At 42.9% G+C, this 20,712-nt stretch overlaps 1 pseudogene; it reads left to right on the plus strand.

Moving 5' to 3' along the window:
• The first annotated feature begins 1,077 nt into the window (after positions 1-1,077).
• On the plus strand, positions 1,078-20,321 carry LOC147729183 (polypeptide N-acetylgalactosaminyltransferase 5-like; annotated as a pseudogene).
• The last annotated feature ends 391 nt before the right edge of the window (positions 20,322-20,712 follow it).

Genomic DNA, 20,712 nt, shown 5'->3' on the forward strand with positions numbered 1-20,712 from the left:
AAGGCGGTGACAGCTACAACCTGGGCAGTTATGTTATGTTTACTGTTGGGGATCCCAATGATCTCATTTCAACTTGGCCAAAGTAATTGCCAGGCCTAAACCTTTCTTTTTAATACATATAGGTCACTCATACTGTAGGACCTAAACAGCCCATAGTGCAGGGTACAGTGTATTTAAAAAGCTGGAGATGTACTTTTAAGTTTTACATGTCCTGGTATTGAAAAACTGTTAAATGTATTTGTCACTATTGCAAGTTCCAACTCTCCCAAAGGATAACAGTGGTTTGTCTTTAGCAAGTGCAAGCTTTTGTTTGGGAGGAGGTAGTAAAGTCAATTTTGGTGGCTTAGTAGTTGTAATTTCAAATCCTCTTCAATGGTAATGCCTGACTGTAAGTCTCAATTCAGATAATGTCACTTTTAGAACCTTTGCATTTTTTCATCCTATTGGTGCCAGCAGCTTGTTCTTTAGGTGCATGACAAGGTGTAATTGGCAATTGGCCTTTCACAAACAGAATCACAATAGAAGGTCTAGGTGTTGGCATTATGGGCCATCTCTTTCTTGATTGGGGGCTGAGCTGTCACCTACCACACTTTAATGGACTGCGCGCTGCTCTCACAGAAAAGACTTCACACTAGCCTGTTGTACTTCCAAGCAGACTGGGACAAGGAGGTAGGAAATTCCAGGCACTTCCTCAGGGGAAAACTCCAGAAGTATCCCCAATATGACAGTGGGCATGTTGTGTAACCTCAAGCCCAACCCCCCAGATCACTTCTGGACTTGTGGTCTCTGACAGAAAGAAGGATTGACCTGCTGCGAAGTCTGCTATGAACTGCATGGTGCACAAAGGCCTGCCTGCTGCTCAAGGGCTCTTCTGCTGCTGTAGAATGACCTGCTGTGGCCATCCTGCCAGCTCTGACCCAGAAACTCAAAAGTATCTTTAATGGTAAATTAGCTGGCCTCCTGTTCTGATTTTCAGGAAAATGACAGGCTCCTCAACATTGAGGCAACTTCACACATATCGATGCAGTGAGATGCAGCTCAACCCGAACCCAGCATGATGTATCGTCCTCGGTGCTAATGCATCATAATACAAGTCCTAGCAGTCTTAGCGGATTCTTCAACGATGATTCAAGGACTCTGCTTCTCATCAACAGACCTCCTGAAGCTTCTGTCAATGGCTCTAAATATGCGGCTGAGAAATGCATCTTGACCCTGGACCTCACCTTGCAGCTCCTTATCAATGAATCCTTGATGCAAGCCATGCAGCTCAAAATGAGGACTACACATCTTGACACCCAGACCATATGGTACATTGCCAGTGTACCAAACTCAGTCCTGTATATGGCTTGCGTTCCATCAAAGTCAGAGTGAACTGGTTACTTGGACCCAGTCCACCCTGGCCATATAACCCCGCTTGGCACTTTCACTTCTTAGCACCTGATATCCTTAAAACCTTTAAAATTGTATAACTCCAGTTCTTCCAATTGGATTTTGCTGCTTTGGAAGTAGCCTTGCAAAGAGTAAAAAATTAATTATTATGCATCTGGCTGCTGGTTTGTAAGAAATGGGGGCCTCTAGGTGGCAGAGGTATGCACCTTTGTCCAAATAGTGACCTTGGCTTCAGTCAGGGTAAGGAGGATACACTCCTAAAATTACCCCTGCTAAACCCCTTGGTAGCTTGGCACTAGAAAAAAGTGTTATCTCAGAGGCAGTGTGTAAAGCATTTGTGAACACATACAGTAATACAGTGAAAACACTACAAATGAGCACAGCACCAGTTTAGAAAAGTAAGTAATTTTTATCTAAACGAAAAAAGACCAAACAACAAAAATCCACAATACAGTAATAAAAATATGACTTTCAAATTATAGAAATAGTGCAATACAAATCAAATTGCAGAAGCAACACATTTCACACAAAGTACCTTGGATGTGTCGCGCACACAAACAAAAAGGGTCGCAGGGAAAGTGATGTATTGGTTCTTTTGTGCCGGAGGAGGTGATGCGTCGGTTCCTTACTGCTGCACAGGGGAGGTGATGCGTCTGTTCATTACCAGAGAGGATGTAATGTGTCGGTTTCTCACTGTGGTTCCGTGGTTTGAGGGTCTGTGGTTCTGAGGTTCCGAACCCGTTCAATGAAGGTCATCGGATATAGACGATTTTGGTATCAGCGGACCGCAAATCACGAGTGCAGTGTGTACGAGTGTTTTCGTAATAATCGATCAATGAGAACACTACGTATTCAGGGATTTCGTTTGAACCCTCTGGTTCCATTTTGTGTGCGGAAGCCATTTTGTGTGGTTGCCCTCACATAGGCCGATGACTATGGCCGAACGAGTCCTTGGGACACATACATCTTAGCTGACTTTTGTGTGACCTGGCCGAACTGACTCCCTTGCCCGAGGCTGACCTCGCTGAGCCAGTTCCTTGTTAAGCAGCTGGTCAGATAAAGATCAAAGAGCAGGACATTGCTGAGTTTATGGTACACTGCACCCACCCGTCTATCTTGCTTCTCATTTGTTTCTGCTCCTTCCTTTATGGCTTAATCACTGATTTGGGTTGAGGTCTTTATGATGGGTTTGTCCGGCCTGGTCGAACAGGATATTGGAATGTGCTTGGTCATTTCTGGTGGGCTGGACAACGGAAAGTGGGATTGTCGTCATGCGATACTTTTGAAATGTCACTGTTTCATTGTCAGTTTGTATGTAATTGATGCTAGCCAGGAATGTGATTTTTGGCATAAAAGGCCATGCTCTGCTCATTGAAATTGTGCAGTCTCTAGCGAACCACCGGTGTTGTGCTTCGTAGACCTCTGTTCCTGGCTGCAGCCAATAAACTTTGGTCTTTGACGTCATCAAGAAGTGTCCCCTGTCTCTGTTTGCCGAGGCGGGGGAATCCAAAGACATCGGGCGTTATCCCTGGCGCCGCTGGGTTCTAAAACGCGGTTCTTCAGTTGGCGCCCAACGTGGGGCGACTTCAGCGGAACCGGTCCAAGCCCGAAGATCGTGAGGAGCATTGTGTGGAAATTCTGGAGGAAGGCCTGCCACTTTATCGACCCCTGTATGTCGTCGTGGTCCGAAACTCTTTGCTGCGAGGTTCCCCGCTTTCCGACGGCTACGAAGGACTGCTGCCCTGACTGTCGCCCTGTCTTGGAGCCATTCGACGATTTGTAGAGCGAGACAATAGACAGGTCTTCTGGTGACGCCATCGACATTTCAGTTAAGTATGAGTGGAGCGTCTCCCAGTCCTTAGTTTTGTTTGGGTATCCTTCGAGATCACTTTGATTTGGTACCTGCAGGCCCAAAAGCTGAGGGACTCGTGTTTTCACGAGACTATCGTTTTGAGATTTCCCTTGAAGTTTGAAGCTAGACTAGTGAGCGAAGATGCCTGTTCTTAGCAGATTTGGAAAGATATTTGGTTGTGGTTGTACTAGGGATTCCCGATTGGAGGATTTGTGTCCAGTTCCTCCGATTGGAACTCCGACCTATGAGCTCTACGTAAAACATGGAGTGGGACCCATCGCGTATATGGGTAAAATATACCAGGAAAGACGGTGTCCTACAGTGGCCCCGTTATGGTAGCTTTGAAACAGAGATTTTAGACAATCTCGAAGTTAAATTGTTCAAGAAGAAAGCCCGGCCGGCGATGTTTGACACTTTCCGCTTAAGGCGAAAGGAAGCCAAACAGAAAGAAATTAAGTTAGCGAAGAAAAATAAATGTGAACGAGGTATGTCAATGGTGCAAGCTGCTATACAGTTCAGGGATAATGAAGAAGAACAAGAGAGCGAACAGATGCTTAGGCAGCGTAAACTAGCGGTAGATAAGTGCTACCCAGCTTTGCCACCTAAACAGCAAGAAGAGAAGAAAGATCTTGTGAAAGATCCTTAAATGACGCACTTATTGAGTTTGCCACCCCCTTATGCACAGAATGCTACGGCACTGCCACAAATTGTAGTTGCGCAACCTCCGGTTGCTTTGCCACCTGTGATTCCTCAACAGCCAGCTCCTCTTCCGTTGGCTCCTATTCCTTTGGTGCAGCCTTCTCAGGGGCCGCCACCTTTGCTACCTCCTTCGTCTGCTACTCCTACGCCTGTCTTGTATACTCCTCCTGTTACTGTTCCGACTTTGGTTTCCTCTCATTCTGCTCCGTCTCCTCTTCTTTTGTCACCTTCTCCTCCTGCTGGACAGAGAATGACTGATGCGGTAGCTAGTCTCTTTTCTCCTCTGATGGGTTCATTAGGTATGTCTCCTGTTGTCGAGCATTGACAATCACGTAGTCAATTGCCTAATATTGATGAAAGGATGGTGTTGGATCACATGGCGCGTAAATGGGTTACGTATCCCACGCAATATGATCTTGAGGGTGTTATGGATGTTTTCCATCAATGGGAAGCACCGAAACAACGGTACGTTTTCGACATGATGATGGAGAGGTGCAACAACCTAAAGTATGTGTTAGTGGTTGTTTGCTCTTTTTCTAGATGGGTGGAAGCTTACCCTTTGAAGGACAATACTGCCTTGTCCACAGCGAAAGCCCTTATCAAAGAGTCCTTCCCTAGGTATGGATTACCGAGAATGATCTGGAGTGACAATGGGAGTGAATTTGTGGGTCAAGTGATGAAGAGAGTTTGTGACGGGTTAGGTATAAGGCAGAAGTTCTACGCTGCAAATCACCCCCAATCAGCTGGTTTAGTCGAGTGCTATAATGGCACTCTAAAATTAAAATTGGCCAAAATCCAAGCGAGTTCTAGTTTATAATGGCCAGATGCTTTGCCCCTAGCTCTTCTGTCCACTAGAATGACTGTGCATTCGTGAATGGGTTTAAGTCCGTATGAGGTCGTGATTGGCCGCCCGGCGAACATTTGGGGTGTGCCAAGACCGACTAAATTTAGTGAGATTGAACATCCTGTGTTGCTCGACTACCTGTATGAACTGACGGCTAAATTGCGTGTTTTACATCAACAGGTTCATGACAGTTTACCATAGCCTTCTGTAGATCCAGGTCACGCCATCGAACCTGGTAGCTGGGTGTTTATTAAGAATTTCTAGCGGACCAAGAACGAGCAGCCCCGCTGGACAGGACCCTTCCTCGTTTTGTTGTCGACACGTTCCACGGTACGAGTGCACGGCAAAAAGAATTGGATCCACGGCGTACACTGCAAAAGGGCTCCTTTGCCCTTGTCGTACGACCGGTCGGTCCAGAAGGGACTTCCAGATTCTGAGACTGAGACCGTGCCTCGTTTTCTGCCATTCAGCGATGCCCGTTTGATTGCAACGAACACTGAGAAAGAAAGTGACGATCTTCTTCAAGAAGCTGTGCCTCCATTGAACCGCGTGAACACTACTGAGCCTGAACTCTTGTTCCACTAACAAACATTGCCTGGCAAAGACCGTTATAATTTGCGACTGAGAGTCGCGGGACTAATAAAAAGATAAAGTTCCTTTTTTATGATTTTTTTTGTTTCCGAGGAACTACTTTGATTTTTCGAACGGCCATCCGGGTTCAGCTGTAGGGTCGCAGACCGGGTTGCGGAAGTCTTTGGAGTGCAAGCCGGAGACACTAGGTCGAAGGTTCTGGTTGGCCTAAGGTAGTTGCCCTGGGATGACAGAGGCATTCCTTAGCATAGAACACCCTACCACCGTGAGCAGCATATTAGTGAGGATGGAGTTTTTCGAGATGGAGAGACCTGTTGAGAGAATAAGCTTTAAGAGCAAAATTTGCAAACTGATGACTCGAAAACTATTTTTAATATTGTGTTCATTCATGTTGCTTAGCTTAATGATATTTTTAATTGGTTACGTGACATTCTCTTTTAATGTGACGTTTGTGCCCACTACGCAACCTATACCTCCTCCTATTACTTCTCATTCTTTTCACCCTCTGCCCGAACATGAAATAGTTAGAAGATTGGAGTTTGCTAACAATTCTTTTATTCAACATCTGCACCAACACCAGCTAGTTATGAACACGACAAATTGTTGAATTTGTGGCCTAACGCCCCATACGACCGATAAAGGTATTCCTTACTTGGTTTTTGCTTTCAGCCTTAATGGTTCTATTTGGGCATATATAACGATGTTCATTTACGCCCATAGTGTCTATCCCCAACGTTCTGTGAAAGATAATCCGAAGAATAGTGCTCTGGCCAAGGTTATAGTCAACATGATTAAAGGAACTAGTTCGTATGAGACTATCCCGAGATATGAGAGACAACCATACATTGGTTGGAACGTTACTGGATATGGAGTTAGTCTGAGTGTTAACCAGCGAGCGAAAAGTTCTCCACCGATTTGGATAGTGCCCCATCAGGGTCGCTATTGTCTGCAGGGTAATGACATGAATCCGAGAGCCCAGTTAGGGAAGAGTGTCTGCACTGAGACATATGTATTTGCGTCTCAGACTTCCCCAGCGTTTTTAGAAGTCAAGGGTACCTATTTCATCTGCTACGACAAAGCGTATACATGGTTGCCCCCTGACTTCTCGGGCACATGTTTTGTTTCTTTCCTGTTGCCTCCCACTTTTTCAGCTGCGGCAGATTACCATAAGATGAGAGTTGCTAGAAGTGTCTTCAGCAAGGAAGATACAGCAGGGCAAGAATTGGAAGATTTCTTTAAGGGTTGTCTGCCGTTTTGGGGATCAATGGCTAACAGCAGGAACATTCGCCAGTTGATGAGAGTGGTTGTGTCCACCGTAGTCGAAACTGACGGTGCCCTTAGTAACTTGACTGCTGAGCTCCAGTCGGATCGACTTATGACACTTCAGAATAGAGTTGCTCTTGATGTCGTACTAGCAGATAGGGGTGGAGTGTGTAAACTGATTCTATCGAGCTGCTGCGTTTTCATTCCAGACACCGCTCCGACAGTCTTCCAGGCCATTTCCAGGCTACATAAAATCTCCGACTCTGTACATATAGATGAGGGAGATTGGTTGTTGATGGGATGGTTGTGGGGATTGATATCCACATGGGGATGGAAGATTCTGATGGTCCTTTGGATGATCTTAGCTATCCTTTTCCTGTTCTGTCTCTGTGTACAGTGTTCTCCTGCTATTTCTGGCCTCTGTGCTACTTCGTGTGCTATGAGACCTGTCCAGAGAGAGGTGCTAAGTACTAGGTTGATGCTGCTGCAACATATCAATGATCTGATGAATATAGACCTAAATTCAGATTGACATGGGTTTGGGTTTATTGCCTATGTAAGGGCAAAAGGAGGGTCTGTGGTTCCGTGACTCGAGGGTCTGTGGTTCTAAGGTTCCGAACCCGTTTAATGAAGGCCGTCGGATATAGACAATTTTGGTATCAATGGACCGCAAATCACGAGTGCGGTGGGTACGAGTGTTTTCGTAATAATAGATCAATGAGAACAGAACGTATTCAGGGATTTCGTTTGAACCCTTGTGTTCTAGTTTGTGTGCGGCAGCCATTTTGTGTGGTTGCCCTCACATAGGCCGGTGACTATGGCCGAACGAGTCCTTGGGACATGTACACCTTAGCTGACTTTGTGTGACCTGGCCGAACTGACTCCCTTGCCCGAGGCTGACCTCGCTGAGCCAGTTCCTTGTTAAGCAGCTGGTCAGATAAAGATCAAAGAGCAGGACATTGCTGAGTTTATGGTACACTGCACCCACCCTTCTATCTTGCTTCTCATTTGTTTCTGCTCCTTCCTTTATGGCTTAATCACTGATTTGGGTTGAGGTCTTTATGACGGGTTTGTCCGGCCTGATCGAACAGGATATTGGAATGTGCTTGGTCATTTCTGGTGGGCTGGACAACGGAAAGTGGGATTGTCGTCATGCGATACTTTTGAAATGTCACTGTTTCATTGGTCAGTTTGTATGTAATTGATGCTAGCCAGGAATGTGATTTTTGGCATAAAAGACCATGCTCCGCTCATTGAAATTGTGCAGTCTCTAGCGAACCACCTGTGTTGTGCTTCGTAGACCTCTGTTCCTGGTTGCAGCCAATAAACTTTGGTCTTTGACGTCATCAAGAAGTGTCCCGTGTCTCTGTTTGCCGAGGCAGGGGAATCCGAAGAAATCGGGCGTTATCCCTGGCGCCGCTGGGTTCTAAAACCTGGTTCTTCATCACTACATGGAGAGGTGATGCGTCGGTTTCTTACTGCATCTCCCAACAATGTGACAGATCTGATGCCCTAATGCGATGAGAAAATCTGGGACGGTGCGTGGATTTTTGCAGCCACCCAGCAGGGCTTGCACCAGAATCGGTGCAGTGATTTTGGACTTTGGTGACTGGTGTACTTGATTCGGCATGTGGGCCCTTCACCCCCCCCCTTCCTACCCCCCCCTTCCTACCTTGTTGTCCTGATGAAGACCCTTGGCGCAAGGGGTACCTTCCCTGCATTATAATTTGGGTTGAAAAGTAGACTTCTACCTCACCCCACCAGCATCTACCGCTAGCATGATGTACACAGCTGTCTGAGTAGCATGGTGTTCAAAAAGTCTTTTGTATTGGTTCATACATTGTGTGTGACCCTGAGATCAGGGGATCATCCAGAAATGTTGTTGTGAACATAAAATAATTGTATTTATTGTTTTCCCTTTTTTCATTTAAGATTGTGTATAATACCCTCACTATACATCCTCACAGCACTACCACCCCCTTTCCCTCCTACCTCCCCCCTTTTTCCATATGGGCATTTATTTAAAATACATTTAAAAAGTCATCTTTTCTAGTGTGTAGCCATTCAACATGGTTTTCAGTACATTGTGAATTAAAACATTGTACATCAGATTTGTCTTGCCTCTTGTATGTATATACAAATGTGTCATTATTTTCTTTAATTCCTTTTCTCACTCCTCTAGTCTGGGACCACTCTGTCTATAACATGAGTTACATTTACAGGCTGCTTTTGTGGGTGGCACAATCAGTGATGCAGACCCACAAGTAGCATTTTATTTACAGGCCCTGGGCACACACTGTGCACTGGACTAGGGACTGACTAGGCAATCAAATCAGCCAATTATGGAAACACCAATAAATACATACAATTTATGGGGAGAACATATGCACTTTAGTACTGATCAGCAGTGGTAAAGTGCCCAGAGTCATAAAACCAACAAAAACAGGTCCAAAACAGAAGGCCACAATGCAAAAAATCTGGGGATAAACCTGCTGTAAAAGCCAGGTCTAACATGGTTCAATAGCCAAAATGATGAATTACTTGACCAGTAGCCTGGAACATAGCAAAGAAATGTCAGTATTTACCCAGCAGAGGAACTTCACTATTTACTCAGCTGCTGTCTGTACAACGTATTTTTTTTTATACGTCTAATGCGGATTTTAACATGTATTTGCAACCAGGCAGAACTACAACCAACGTATGAACACAATTGGCCTCCATCTCCTCATGAAACAAACATGGTCCTAATGTATTATTATTTCATTCACAAAATGTGGCCACACATTTGTCAGTCAGCAAAATGCATTCCTGTGGTCCATCCACTTACACTTTCACAACACAAGGAGTCTTACCACTACACACTAACTACATATCCAACATACATTCACATACATGGAATTTCAATACATACGTCTTGGAGTCACCCAGGCTATTCTATTTGTCCTAACACTCAGTGCTTTTCTTCTGGCATTCCAACCACTCCAGCCACATATATATCTTCACCACCCTCCATAAAGGTGTCAGAGTTTAACTGACCACTTGTCCTGTGCAGTAGCTACTAGTGCTGGCCTTGATCCCCTTGAAATCACAGTTGGCAATGAAAGCTGTTTGTTACTGAGCATCTCGCTTTGGGCTATCTAGGATGATCTATATGGAAACTCCCTCACCCCTTATCCCATCTGATCCTTCCTGTGATACTGAGCTCCTCCATGCTAATTTCTATAGCCATTAACCACGTTTGCTAACTTCAGCCATTCGGAGTTTCTCAAACTCTTTACACCATTCTTTAGTGACCATACTTCTTTTCACTCATTCACCCTTAAAGCCATCTGCTAGGTATCAGTCCCTCTGCCCTCAAATCTGCCCTCAGACTACTGTGCCAGCCTCATACAACATCTGGCATTACTCAGAGGTCAGATTGTAATAGTTCCAGCTTTTTACTCACTTTGTCTTCTCTGATTTTTCAGCAAATAATTACCAGTCTACACGAGGGATTTATAAGGTGGAGGTTTCTGAGGATTGACAGCACAAGAAGCATGAATAATAACCATTTACAAAAGGGATATATTAATACATGGAGCCTAGAATAACATAGGAGTCTTCCTGCTCCATGTATTCTTCCTTCTCCTCAAGAGCCTTCTATGTCTTCTGGTATTCGTTCTCCTCCTGGTCCTGTTCCATGCCCTCCTTTTCTGGGGTGCTTTGCTCAGCCTGATCCCCATCTAGTTTATAGTCCAACTAGTTCTTTTCATCCTGTTACTGATTTTCTGGATCTGGTGTTGAAGGTTCTAGTCCTTTCTGCCCCTGTCCTCCTGGCCCTGCTCCATACACTTTTTTGTATTAGCCCATTCAGGACTTCCTGATCCTGCTACTACTGCTCCTCACCCTGTCCTTGTAGGTCTCCTGGGTCTTTCTCCACCTATCCTTGTAGTTCTGGTTCTCCTAGATCTAGCACTACAAGCCTTGCTGTTTGGGGTCAACCTTATTCTCTTTGCAAGGGACCCTGTATTATTTGTCCACCTGGTATTGCATCTACGGGTCCTGGCACCTGGTATTGCGTCCATGGGTCCTGACACCTCGTATTGCATCCACGGATCCTGGTTCTCCTTATTATGCCCTCCTGGACCGTGACTGTTAATTTTAGTCCTGTTCTGGTCCCATTTGCCCTTGTAGTTATAGTTGTCCTGTCCTCCTGGTCTTTGCCAACCCTGTCTGGATACCCCATTTCTGGTCCTCCTATTCAACTTGGTACTTCAGGTCCCAGCCCTCTTGCTTGTGAGCACTCTTGTCCTCTTAACTTTGTTCCTGATTATTCTTATCTTTCTACTCCACCTACATGGTCCATGATATTAATAGCCCTCGTTCAAATGCTTCTGTCCGGACTAGTTATTCTGGTCCTCCTCCAACTTGCTGTGATTTTTTTGGCCCTGGTCTTCCTGCTCCTTGTCATCCAATTTTTGCACTAACCTATCCACTTAGTCTCAATTTTTCATGTTAAAGACATCCTGTTCTTGACCACCCTGATTGGTCATACTTGTTCACACATCCTTGCCCTTCTTATCCTGGTCCATCTTTTCCCCCTCATCCTAGCCCTCCTTGTTTTGGAATGTCAGCTCCTGATAATCCTGAGCCTCTGTAACTTGATTTTTTTTTCTGCTTGGTTGTTGTTCTGCTGGTCCTCCTTGCCCAGGTACTCTTAGCTCTTGTCCTGCTGGCTCACTGCTGCCCACTAGTCTTGATACCTGTGCTACTGGTGCTCCTTGTTTGGTTCTTTATTTGCCTAATCCTTTTGGTTCAGGTCATCCTGGCCATCCTGGTCCTATCAAGCCCCTTTCTCCTAGCTCCTCCTGATCCTCCTGGCCCTTATGCCTTTGACCTGGCCATTCTGATCCTTCTCACCATGATCATCTGAATGCTAGTATGTTAGTTCCTGGTTCTGCTGTTACCCTCAAACCATCTGTCCCCATTTGTTTAGGTCCTCTTAAGCCCTGCCCTCTTAGCCCTTGTTTTCCTGGTTTGCATACATCTGGTCCTGCTCGCCCTGTTCCTTGTTCTAATGATTCTTATGTCACTGCACCCAATGTTCTGGGCCATCTTGTTCCTGGATCTCCTTGTCTGGGTCATTCTCAGCAATGTAGTTGTAATCATGGTCCTCCTGGACACCCAGTTTCACTACTGATAGCCTTCCTGTTTCTTGCAGTTCCGGTCCTCCTGATCTTCATATTCCATGTCCTGCTACCCCCAGGTCCTGGCATACTTTGGGCCTGGTTCTATGATCATCACCCCCCTGGCACACCTAGATCTGTTCCTTGTTCTCTTGGTATTGAACCTTAGTTTGTGAAGCCCCATGAGTTATTATAAAAGGGGTTGGTGATGGACGGAGCATCTGAATCAATCAAACACTCACACCCAGTCAAAAGATCTGGGTTTAATCCATCACCGTTCTTAAGCCCACTCTGCCCCTCCAGTTCAGACATGGCTATATGCAAATCAGTCTGACCCTGTGCCTCATGGTAACATTCCAGCCCCAACTGCCAAGCCATGTCTTCCCTGGACCGGAAACAAGCTTCAGAGGACCGGTTTCTGGCATTCCAGTTGTCTTCAGCCTGGCTTGCTTGAATCCAGTGGCAAAGTAAGCCAGGGACTCACGTCTGAGCATACCCTGCCACACTTATGGCGACCAAAAGTGGTACAAAAGGGGGTGGTGATGGACGGAGCATCTAAATCAATCAAACACTCACTCCCAGTCAAAAGATCTGAGTTTAATCCATCACCGTTCTTTAGCCCACTCTGCCACCCCAGTTCAGACATGGCTATATGCAAACCAGTCTGACCCTGTGCCTCATGGGAACAGTTCAGCCCGAACTGCCAAGCCATGTCTTCCCTGGACCGGAAACAAGCTTCAGAGGACCGGTTTCTGGCATTCCAGCCGCCTTCAGGCTGGCTTGCTTGAATCCAGTGGCAAAGTGAGCAAGGGACTCACGTCTGAGTATACCCTGCCACACTTATGGCGGCCAAAAGCAGTACAAAAGGGAGTGACGATGAACGGAGCATCTGAATCAATCAAACACACACACCCAGTCAGAAGATCTGGGTTTAATACAACACCGTTCTTTAGCCCACTCTGCCACCCCGGTTCAGACAAGGCCATATGCAAATCAGTCTGACCCTGTGCCTCATAGGAAAAGTCCAGATAGAATAGAATACAAAAATCCTGCCAGGTTCAAAACAATGTATGTACCAACGCCTGGGTCGCTTTAGGGAACGAAGAACCACAGACATGTCGAGGTGGACGGTAAATATATGGAATCTAAGAGGCTCGGATAATCTGAAAGGCAATTGCTTGTAATACACCACTCGCGACTGGAAAAGCGACAATACGAATCCAACAGTATCCCAATACACCTGAGGAGACTCCTCCAATGGGAGGCGGGCAGCAGAGGATAAGCGTCTCAGGCTCTGTCCAGAATACGCGGTGTCCATCAAATGACAGGTAAGTGTACTAATGTAGGGAAAGCCTAGTTCCTTGTGAGAAATCAAATTTGAGCATGATCCCTGTACGGACAATAATCTTTTCACAAACTTGTCTTCCAAAACTTGACGTGTCACTGTGTCTACAATCCCCCATGTAGCTACTCCAAAAGTGCTATTGATATTACTTTTGCTAAATAGATCCTAACTATTTCCTGTATTGGTTTGCATCCCAGTTTTTTTGAAAATCTATAAATTGCAGCTATACTTTTACACATATGGTTTATTCTACTTTGCACCACCTGTTTCCATTTCAATTTAGAATTAGAGAAGACACCTAAATAGGAAAATTGTTCTACGTTTTTTCAATTTTATTCCCATCTAGGTGGAATCTAATCTTCCTCTTCTTATCTCCTTCTACTGACATACCAAAATAATTATTTTTGTTAACATTGACATCTAAAATGGCCAACAAAGGCTGCATCATTTTCTATAAGGTTATGGAGAGCCATGGAAGTTTTAGCAAATAAAACAGCATTGTCTGCATCTCTAAGAATCACTGACAGAATATCGACGGACCAAATATCGACCTACAGAAAAATCGACCGTGGAATATCGAAGGCAAGAATATCAACATCCTATCTACAACATGGTAAGTACAAAAATATCGAGAAAAAAATATTGATGTTAGAAATATCATTATAAAAAATCGTTTTTTTAGTAATTAAAAAAAGTGTAAAATAAAGTAAATAATACTTATGAACCAAATAAACATAGTTAAAAATATTTAATAGTGTTTAAAATTAATAAATAATACATATACAATGATATAACATTATTAAACATATACATACAATGAGTTTAAATAATGATTTCAATAACTCATACAAATAGGATAAATTACAAATACATCTAAACTTAAAACAATAAGATAAATAAAAAGTAAATAATTATATTTAATCCATTAAAAATATTTAATATAATTTCAATATTTTTAAAATTACTATTATACTACATTATCAAAAATAATTATAAAAATATTAAATAGTAACTAAAAGTACTATTCAAAGTACAAAAAACTACAGTAATGATAACATCGGGTGCTACAATAGGGAAAGCATTGGATAGCTTAGGGGTAAAAATTACTATTCCAACTCTAGAGGGGGCAACAGTAAAGAAAGCGTTGGATAGCGGAGGGGTAAAAATTACTATTCCAACTCCATAGGTTGTAACAGTAGGGAAAGCATTGGAAGGAGTCGGGGTGAGAATTAGTATTCCAACTCCAAAGAGTGCTACAGTAGGGAAAGCGTTGGATTGCGTAGAGGTAAAAATTACTATTCCAACTCCTGAGGGGGCAACCGTAGGGAAAGCATTGGATAGCTTAGGGATAAAAATTACTATTCCAACTCCAGAGGGTGCAACAGTAGGGAAAGTGTTGGATAGCGTAGGGATAAAAATTACTATTCCAACTCCACTCCTACCTATTAAAAAATTGTTTATCAAATAAAATAATTGATTGCCAATAAAAATTAATTATAAATAAAATATTATCCTTACCAATAAACAAATGTAAATCATTATTTAGATACAATTACATTAATTCCCACCCAATTCCCCTATACACCCACAACCCGCTACAGAAATTAAAAACAAAAATTAAATAAAATTAATTTATATTTCCTAAAAATGTATAATTCATTTAGTATATTTAAATTACTTCCCACCCTATAAACCCACAACCCGCTAGGTACTAAAACATAAAATGTACTTAAAAATAACATTACTAAAATATAAACATAGTACACATATAATTTAAAACAATTAAAATACTTAACAAAAACATATTACACATACATAATAAAATACATAACAATAATACAAATATCGATATTAGTTACATCTATATATATGCTATCGATATTACTAACGTTGATATTACTTACATCGATATTAAAAAAAATTATATTACTTACCTTAGGGTCGATATTCTGTCCAACGACATTCTTGACCTCGATATTCTTTACCTTCGATATTTCTAACTCAATATTTTTGTAGGTCGATATATAAAACTCGATATTTAGACTGTACACCGCCTCTAGACAGGGGGAATCTTTGTTTTTTTCAATCAGGACCTCATTTAGTTTATTCACATAGAGAGCAAATAAAAAAGGAGCAAGAACACACCCCTGTATGACTCCTTTCTCTTTTTTAAATGAGTTTGCACATTCTCCTTCAATCCTTTAGTGAACTGAGGCTGTTGCGCCTAAATAGAGTTGCATTATAAAATCAATAATCAATTGGTCTACTCTAATCGCCTCCATAATGACCCACAATTAAATATGAGCTAAGCAATCAAATGTCGCAGACAAATCCATAAATGCCCTATAGAGACGGCCTTTCTTTGCAATGGAATATTTAATCGCTACTAGGGTCAAGTTGAGGCATTGGTCCAGGTTTCCCCTGCCTTTTCCATACTGAACTGCAGCCAAAATCTTCTTTTTCTCCACCCAATTTTCCAGCCTGTTCAATAATACCTGGCCTTGAAGTTTGGCTGTACTGTCTATTAAAGAAATGGGATGATAGTTGGTCTACTTTTTTGTAGACACAAATTATTAATGATTACTTTTGGGATGGTAGAGGACTATTTTTAGCAATCAAGTTAAAAACAATTGTCAATAGGGGAGACCATAGTGATTTATTTGCAAGAAAGACATCCATGGGAATCCCATCTGGCCCTGCAGCTTTCATAGAAGAGGATTGTGATGGGTCAAGGTATACTTCTTCAAGATTAGAAGACATGTACATTTTGTCCTTAGAGGGAGGAGAAACCACATTTAAAAAAGGATTGTCTGCCTCATGGAAAATGGTCTGAAAGTGTGTTTCCCTTATTTTGTCATCATTCTATACATCTAAAGACAGCCCATCCTTGTCAGTCAAGAAGGGAGAAATAAATACCTTCCAAAAGGCTTTACTATCATTCCTATTTGAAGCTTCCTGTATATTTTCTCCTGCTTCAGCTTTTAGCTGCTTTTGTTTATTGTCTCTGGCTATTTTATAGTACATCTTCAGAATTCAAACACGATCTTTATCTCTAGGATGGATTTTTAGAGCTTTGCAGAGATTTTCTAGAGCTTCATTACAGTTCTTATCAAACTTTTGTAGACATTGGAGAGGTTAGAAGTAGTTTTATATCCACTAAGATGTCTACAAATGCTTCAATCACCTGCTATCTTGTTCAATGAGGTCTAAACATAGCAGGATCCTTATGTTTAGAATATATGATTTTAGTAGTTAAGCTGACATCATCCACTTTATGCCACTTTAAAATGAAACCATTTTTCCTTGCGAGGATAGATTTGGGGGCACGTTTATCAACTCTTTTAACTTCAGCCCTCCAAGCCAAGGAGCAAGAGAGCATTGCATGGTCACCAAATTCCGTCCTCCTAACCTCAACCTTAGTAATACTGCTTTCAAAATTATCACAGGTGTTTATATCATCAATTGTTGACCTACAGCCTGTAAAATGAAAGGAGGGAACCAGTTGATCTATATCTAAAGTAATCTTGTTCCTCGGCTTTAAGTGCCATGTCATCAGCAGAGTGCTTAAGGTGTTACTATATAGTGTGTGGGTGAAGTGATTAAATTGATCTTCGTTATGGTCCTCTATGCCCCACATTCTAGTTTCATCTCTTAGGCAAATTTTTATGTTAAAATCACCAACCCAGATAAAATACAGGGTATTTGAGCGGTGAGAAATTAGTTAGTCTACGGTCCTTCCTAGAATCTCTACCTCTGATGCAGGGTTCTCAAAAATATTTATGAGAGTAGATGACTCCGTGCCTGTCCTAGGTGACTGGTGTGATAAATTATGGCTCGGTCAGTAGAAATAAGTGAGGGGAACAGTGTACATCCGAGTATCTGCTGTATGAGCTGAGGAAACTTGTAACAATAGATCGGCCACAATCTGAGGACTATCAAAGTTAAGGACAAAACAGTCCCAGTCACAGTCCTTTACTAAATGGCCTACCCACAGAGTTCTCCTGGCCATGTTAAGATGGTTTTGGATGTAATAACCTGAGATGTTAGGATAGCCAGTGTCATGCTTTGTTCATTAGTTGGACGGTGTACTCTTGTTTCGTGGACATTAAACCTGGTGCACTGACCAATATTAAAATTAAGGGCATGCTGCCGGTGGGAGGTTTAGACCTTGATGGTTATACCCCCTAAGTCAAGATAAAAAGCTCTGATGTTGATTTCTAATCAATGGGTTCCTTTCTCTCTGAGGGGTCTGGTGTGTAAGCCTCACACTGCTGATATACTATTAGGAAAAGTATCCTCAGAAGTACGTAGGGCCCCTATACCTATGCTTGTTTGACTTGAGGCCCAAACCAACATAGCTGAACTCTACACTAAAGGCAGAAGCAGTGTCGTACTTGTAGATTTTCTCTCAGTTACGTCTGGCCCTGGTTTCCTCACAGTCCCTTCATTGTGTTCACATATATTCAATCTCACTATTGCAGTGGGATTAGGTTGAGGATGTACATTTACATCTAGATTTCCTAAAATAAGTGAACCATTGTCCATTCTCTCTTGTATTTTTTGCTCCATAAAGTCAAACCCTAACGTTATGGGTTGTAAGATTGGGGTCAACTTATCAAATAGCGCGTCAAAGTTGAGGGTAGTAGATTGTGATTGATAACTTTCATATTGGGATTTTGAAGTAAATTGGAAGGACAAGATCTTTCTTTGTCTTTAGATTTATCAAGTACTGAATCCTTTGGAGTCCCTCTATTTCTTTTTAGGTCTTGCCCAGAAAACGCAGCAAATGCGTTGCTTCGCCTTGGCGAGCCTCTATTGTTGTCGCTTTTGTTCGTCAAAGGAGACAAACAAGGTGCGCGCACGGACAGGCGATGTGCACGCGCATGATGTCTCCTCTCTGGCGTCTCCTCTCTAGTGATGGTAGCTTTCACATGCTCCCACCGTGCGCTTGTTGTGTTTCCATTCTTCTTACAAGGCTTGCTTCAGATTCATCGAATAAATATCGACTTTCAAATCCAGTTAAACTGAAATTAAGCATGGCTTCGGCTCAGGAAGGGAAGACCGGAACCCAATCATATTTGTCTTCTTCCTTCTGATTTCCGTTACATGTGACGTGTTCTCAGCCCCGGACTAGTCGCCCCCATTGGACAGCTTTTGAAAACCAGGCAATGTGTAAAAATCCAATAAACAGTTTTCAGCCGGGATCCGGGGTAGAGCTGGTGCCAACCAGTGGACATCCCTGAAATGCCGCTCATGAGATTAAATTGTATTTGTAACGCAGGTTCTGCTGCGAAATTAATGATTATGACGTTTTCTGATTTATTTGGTTTTGCAGTGAAATGAGTCCGGAATGGAGGATTAAAATAATTGTAAAGGCTAAATTGGTCTGTTTTCCATTTGTACCCGATGTTAGTTTTAGGGGTAAACTACTATTACATTCCCATTAATTAAAATTAGAAAAAAATACTTACCCATACTTACGTTGTAATTACGTTGTAATGGCATGCGTTGTAATAGCATCTGCGTTGTATTGGCATGCAATGTAATGGCATGCGTTGTAATGAATCCTGTGATCCTGTGTTGTAAAAGTTTTGTTGTAATGGTATGTGCTGTGAAAGTACTCGTTGAAACGTCATACATCCGGGTGGGAGGGCCCAGGCGGAGTAGGAAGCTGGGACGCCCGGAACCTTAGCAACATGAAAAAGGTGAGGACGTTTTCTGAGGCAGTGGCAAAGCCCTGGGCTTCATCTTTGCTGCCTGTCATCTGGCTGATCTTCGTCATGACAGCCCTGAAACTCTCCTTCAGCGATATTAACAGCAAAGTCCTGAAAGATGAGTTGATTCGAAGCGAGAGAAGGTGATTCAACAGCTGAAAAAAGAAAGCTTTATCAGGAAAAAGCCTTTACCGACGCTATCTACAGGTCCGAGAACTTACCAACCCAGCTTGTCTATTCCAACCCTAACTGCTTCAAAGAGAGAATCAGGAACCGCATCCAAAAAAAGAAAGAACTTATTGCCATAAAAAACGACACCTCAAAACATGCCTTCAATAAGACTATCCTTCTGCCTAGAAAGATGGAGGGGAAGTTGCTTGAACCTAACGCCCCTCCTGTCTTGGACAAGCACATTAATGAAAAAAAAGATGATACCGGCCAGCAGCTTAAACTCAGCAGACCAGCTGAGAACAAAGCAAAGGCTCCATCTGAGTCCGACCCCACCACCTACACTGAACATATCACCTGTCAAACAGGTTTCGGCTACATCAGCGCACATGGGAAATGGGCTGCGCAGAACGTGGCAGGAACTGTCAGCCAAGTGCCCAAAAATGAAGCCCGAAATGTAAACGCCATTGGCTCACCTGCCCCTCCGCCAGGGGAAGTGATAAAAGAGCAACAGTTGCTACCAAACCCCAATGAACTTCAAGAAAAGACTCTGGAAAAACAGTCTGCCCTGCCTACAAACCGTGACGCAGCACGTGATGCTGGTAGACAAGGAGCAGATAGGTGAGAAAAAGGGTGGTGGAGAAGTAACCCTGGATATTGTTGGCCAGGCTGCAAATATACCAGGGAAGCATGATGTACACACAACCGCAAAACAACAGAATGTGGGTGAAATTAAAGTTGAAACAAACATGTCCAGCTCCAGAAAACACGTTGAAACTGCTCATAACAGGGCACACAATGCCACAGTTCAGCCAAAGGAATATTTTATGAATAGGTTAAAAAGCAAACAAAAGCCCCTGCCCGTTAACAACCCAGTGGACACCCACAACGCAAACATAATTCACAGAGTAAACTCTAGTAATCTGATAAAGGGCATTGTGAAACAAGGAATTGACTCCATGCAACCAAATGCATTACACCAGCCGGATGTCGGCAAAGCGTTACCACTGCATAAAAAGGACAGTGGGATGCACAAAGTAGCAACTATTGATTTAACTGGGTTACCAAGAGATCCCAGGGCCATTGGGCAATATTGCCGCCTGATGGAGACACGGAGGAGGAGGCAAAAAGGAGATGGAGTGAAGGCCATTTTAATGTGTACCTCAGTGATTTGATACCAATTGACAAAGCCAAAGATGACACGAGGCCACCAGGGAAAGGCACCGCATATATATGCATGTTTCAGGGGTCATACTCATTGATATTTTTGGTGTTTATAGAATTCCGATAGAGTGAGACAGGGTGGGTGGCTAGGATATTTTTCAGCATTACCCGGGATGTGTTTTTAAGATAGGCCAGCATAGCAGAAATGCAGTACATCTACTAGTATGGTGTACAGGGAGTTAAGGATTCCGCAAGTGGTGTCTGGAGGTATTGCACCGTTACAACGCAACTTTTACAACGCACTACCATTGCATCGCAACTTTTACAACGCAAATACCATTACAATGCATGCCATTACAACGCATGTCATTACATAGCAGATACTATTACAACGCATGCCATTACATCATAAGTATAGGTAAGTATATTATTTTTATTTAATTTTATTTTACATTATTTTATTCATTTAATTAATATTAAAAATAAAATAAAATATTAATATAATAATGTAAGTACTT

Source organism: Lissotriton vulgaris, chromosome 2_2 (genome assembly GCF_964263255.1).
Source record: "Lissotriton vulgaris chromosome 2_2, aLisVul1.2, whole genome shotgun sequence".
Classification (NCBI taxonomy): domain Eukaryota; kingdom Metazoa; phylum Chordata; class Amphibia; order Caudata; family Salamandridae; genus Lissotriton; species Lissotriton vulgaris.